This window comes from Chenopodium album, chromosome 19 (assembly GCF_948465745.1).
Source record: "Chenopodium album chromosome 19, dcCheAlbu1.1, whole genome shotgun sequence".
Lineage (NCBI taxonomy): Eukaryota > Viridiplantae > Streptophyta > Magnoliopsida > Caryophyllales > Amaranthaceae > Chenopodium > Chenopodium album.
Window position 1 is genome coordinate 30,886,800 of NC_137852.1, and position 4,979 is coordinate 30,891,778.

The following is a 4,979-nucleotide window of genomic DNA, read 5'->3' on the forward strand; positions in this document are numbered from 1 at the left end:
TTGACGACATAAGATTGATCGATTGAGCCACTTTTGCTTGCCGATTCCCTCTCTACATCATGCCAATCCATGTAGTTCCTTACTACATCATCTATTACATCCACAACCTCTTCTTCCGTTTTGTTCATAATCGGCCCTCCGGCTCCGGCATCAAGGCTCGATCTACCTTGAAAGCTCAAACCACCATAGAAAATTTGTATGACTTGATAGGCTGGAATTCCGTGGTGAGGGCATTCCCTTTGGTAATCCTTGTACCTCTCCCATGCTTCATAGATATTCTCTCTAGGCAATTGCTTGAAACTTTGGATTAAGGCTCTAGCCTCCGCCGTCTGCTTTGGTGGGTAGAAACGGGACAAGAAAGCTTTTGTGACTTCATCCCACGTCCTAAGGGACCTTGGCTTTACCTCCTTGTCCAACCACTCTAAAGTTCCTCCAATGAGAGAAAAAGGGAAACAACTTGAGCCTTATATATTCTTGAGCAACTTCGGCTACCATGATTGTATTACAATACTTCTCAAAATCCTTGAGATAGTTGAGAGGATTTTCACTTTTTGTGCCACCATATTGTTTCCTCTCAATCAAGGTGATCATAGCCGGTTTGATTTTAAAATCACCATCCGGGATCAATAATGGAGCAATCCCTCTCTCATACTTGTAAGCGCCCGAAGTGCCTAACTCCTTCAATGTCACTCTATGAGCTTCTCCCATGTTCACTTGCACACAATCTCAAACAAAATTATTAGTAGCACGGCTACAAGTGTAGCCTAAAAGAAAATCTTTTTGTATTTTTCAATAAGATGGAATAGACTCAACAACAATACACAATCACGACACCATTCCCCGGCAACGGTGCCATTTTGATCGATGGTGAAATGGTAGGTCGTTGAGCTACCTTCCCCAAACGGTCAAACAAAATTTATAAACTCAACCAACCCCTATACAAGTATAGTAGCAAGTCAAGGGTTGAACCCAAAGGAATAGTGATTGATAGTCTATTGTCTTGCGCTAAGCTATTCCGAAGTCAAAAGTGGGGTTGTAACCTAAAACTAGAGCTAATGACAACAAATAAACTTCTAGAAAATCAAGATGATAAACACTAGGGCTAGGATCCACATGCATTCGTAATGGAGATGGCTAATTGGAAGGTCAAATCAACTAAGTCAATCAATGTGAGGGAAAATCAATCATGCAACCAAAAGAGCATATCAAGCTATTCTCCTAGAGGTCTAACTAGCGTCAACTACGATAAACTCTAGCTAGAAAACATCACAAGATACCTCAATCGTGTATATGAAAGCCACATATCAATGGTCTGTATCAATGTGAACTTACAATGTAATCTAGTGCAACAATCAAAGTTAGCTACTCTTCAATTAATCACACACATGCACATGATTCATCAACCAAGTTTAATCAAATCATCAACTCCATCAATTATCCCCAATTAACACTAATCCATTACTCATACATGCTTCACCATTACCCTAGCAAGTAAACTACTCACTAATCATAGTAATTAAGATCAAAACACAACTAATCAACAATTTCATCATGATTATAATAGAAATCTAAAATCAATACAAAACTCAATGAAACTTCTCAAACATCAAACAATCAACAATCATATGAAAAACAAATGAAATCAACTAAAATCAAACTTATATTGAAATCAAATATGAGTAATCCTTACAAAACTTGATCAAAGATCAACATGAATTTCTCTTTCTTCAAACTAGAGTTTCTCTCTCTACAAAATATGATCAAGCTCTAATTCTCTCTCTAAAAATCTAATTAAAAATCTATGAATGAAATCTAATATGAAAATCTAATCAATTCCATCTAAAAATAGAAGGAAACTACTATATATACAAGGGAGAAGTCGGTTATGACGTCGAAAAATAGACCCACGCCGGTGCGGCCGCACATAGGGGAGAAGAGGAGGCGCACGAGGATAAACCCAGGGGGGTGCGCCCGCACGCGCCTCCTGTGCGGCCTCACAGACCCCCTGTGCGCCCGCACCTAGGAGGGTTTCCTCCTTTCCCTTCTTCGACCTTGATCATCCTTGTGCAAACAACTTGGTGATGGTGATGAACATCAAAGTAGGCAGCAAGTATATGGGCATTTTGGTGGTTTTGAGGCATAGATGATGCCCCCACCGCATGCGTGCACCGGTCTTGAAACTTGCCTTTCGAGTTCCTCTAGACTTGAAGCTCAAAATGCTAGCACAAGGCATCCAATGTGATGATAAATGTTGAAGGGAAGCTCGGAAATCTTTGGATGATCGATCATAACCTAAAAACAAATGAAAAGAAACAAATAATAGAGAAAAACAACGATAAACAAGAAAATGCACAAAATAAAGAAACTGACTACGAAAAGCACAAAGTAAAGAAATAAAGAGCAAAACTAAGGAAAAGAGCTACAAAATGAAATAAAATTCATCCAAAAAGAGATCAAATGAGTGCCATAAATGTCACTCATCACCCGTATTATCTCTTCACTCTAGAAGGATAGTAAAAAGTCAACCTTGACAAGCTAGGAAGACGGCAAAAAGTTTGGGAATTGCAACCAATCATCTTTTCAAGCTTCCACCAAAATCGACCCACTTGATGACATATTCACAGTTAGCAAACGAAAAGCCTGTCACCAAACGAAAAGCTTGTCGCGTGGCGACAAATTCTGTCGCGTGGCGACAAAGTCAAAAAGTGGCGACAATGCGTTTTAGCCAGCGACAGTCACGCGTGATGCAAACCGTGTTTTTCTGACTTAGATTCGACTTTGATTTTGCATGTTTCAGCCTTCATTCAATACCCCGTACACAAATCCAATATATTTTTGCTTTTTTCCCTTGATTAAATTTAGCTTAATTAAATTTAAGCTTATTTTTAATCAAAATCATTTTATTTTTCATTTTTTCTTTTGGGGGAGAAAGTCGGATACCTTCCATTAATAATAAAAATGACGAAAGTTTTTGCGCAAAAAATTAAGTCACAATTTTTTGCACACACTCACACACACATAAAACGAAAAATAAAATGCAAAGATAAAACAGGCATAAGATATACATATGAAATGTCCAATATACGAGTCATGTAATACAATGGACAAAGTCCTATAAAGTCAAAACAATAATATAAAATAAAAAATAAAAAAATAATAAATAAGCACAGGTACAAGCTATGGTGCTAGAGGCCGTAGATGATAAGGTACGCCCATCATATCAAAGAACGTCGTAGTCCGGGGAGTATGCCCCTCACCATCTCCTAACCCGCCAACCGATGGAAACCTTCGCTCAAGGCCAGTCCACCTAGGCTCACCCTGATAACCAATCGACAACGACTGAGGCTGCAAGGGCTGCTGCGATGACGAGCCAACATCATACGTCCCACCACCCGTCGAAGGAGCCGATGTCACGCCTCCTTGGCCCATCGGCCCAGCAAAGACATCCTTAAGCGAAGAACCCGAGTCCTCAGTTCGAGCAGCCTCGGATCGGCCACCCCGACCGCCGAAAGAAGTACGACGACGCCTCGAGCCGAACCTAGTCGGCACTCTCCTAGCCTCGAGTCTCGACCGAGTGCGAGGAGAATGAATAGGTTGTGCCTGCGAAAGTAAATCAAGTCAGATGCCGAGCAAATAAAAGATGAGTGATATAAGGGAAAGACAAAGAGCTACCTCCTCAGCAACGTCGTCTCCACGACAGGTAGCCCGGTTTTGCATCCTCACCAGCTGGCTACGGAAGGCGTCTATGCACCTCGCCATGATCATCACCACCTCATGAGAAAACTGTCAAAAAAGCAAAAGTCAGTAATAATACAAGATAAATACAAAAAAGACAGTAAACGAGTAACTCACCCGAGTCTGGTGACGAGGGATAGAGTGCTCGACGAAACGTTGATCGTCCAGAGCTGGCAAAATCATCTCCTCAATTGGGCCGTACGTACTCTGATAGTGGATAGACATCCGCAGAGGAACAAACTCCCTAGGTCCAGCCTGATAAAATGAATCCATCTCTCACTTTCCCCTACTTCCCCACGCAAACACCACCAACAGCAACCACAACACCTCCAACCAGACTCGCTTCCACCTGCGACCACAGCCGCGCCAGCCACCCATCCTAAACTCCTCGCATCCTTTACGCGCAACCCCACAAATTCAACCTCAACAACACCCTAATTATCCCCTGCAATTAACGTACTACCGCACCAATTTACTGCAACAAATCAGCCACGAACCGCAAGCACCTAACATCAATTACAGCAGCAAAAATTGCGCCACATCAAACCACCCAATCGCACAGCAACAACCTCAAATTCAGAGCAAATAGCAAATCAATTGAGTTCGGGCAAACCATTGAAGAGTTCGGTCGAATTAAAAATGCAAAAACAATCAGAATCATTCGAGTTTTTCTGATTTTTAGAGGTGTGGGCGAACACAACCATGGTTCGGCCGAAACAACACAAAGTTCGGTCGAACCCACCCTCGGTTCGATCGAACCGCCTCACGAGGGTGTTTAAAAAATCAAATGGCCTTGATCGATGCTCAATGAGATGCGATGATGTTGAATGGTTGTGATTCGATGATGAATGGCGATGATTGAATGGTGATGATGGTGAATGATGAAGATCAAGGAGCAGAGCAGCCACTTGATTCGAATTGAAGAAGAAAGTGGCGTGGAATTGGGGTCTGATTGTGTTTTGGTGGGTTTTGCTTTGTTTTTCCCCTTTTTAATTTCTTTTTCCTTTTCTTTTCTTTTTATTTTTAGCTTTGTTATTTTAATTAGTTTTATTTCTTTTTTTCTTTTATTTTATTTAGCTTGTATATAAATACCCTTTAGGGGTTTATTACTTTGACAACTCTTAACATTTTTAATTTACCCTAGATTAGATTAGTTTAGTTGCTTTATTTTCTCTCTCTTAGGGTTAGATTAGGATTATGTCTCTCTAGTTTAGGAGTAATTTAGAGAGAGAAAGCTTGGATTT

The 4,979-nt window shown here is 40.9% G+C and overlaps 1 long non-coding RNA gene and 1 other non-coding gene across 2 annotated transcripts; one reads left to right on the top strand and one right to left on the bottom strand.

Annotated features, from left to right (window-relative positions):
- The first annotated feature begins 216 nt into the window (after positions 1 to 216).
- Positions 217 to 322, top strand: LOC145596274 (small nucleolar RNA R71). The gene has a single exon (XR_014103129.1). It is a non-coding gene; the product is annotated as a small nucleolar RNA R71 (small nucleolar RNA).
- A 2,691-nt stretch (positions 323 to 3,013) lies between these two features.
- On the bottom strand, positions 3,014 to 4,508 carry LOC145595535 (uncharacterized). The gene is made up of 3 exons (XR_014102975.1): positions 3,853 to 4,508; positions 3,673 to 3,783; positions 3,014 to 3,558 (listed from the first exon to the last, which is right to left on the bottom strand). It is a non-coding gene; the product is annotated as an uncharacterized LOC145595535 (long non-coding RNA).
- Between the last annotated feature and the right edge of the window lie 471 nt (positions 4,509 to 4,979).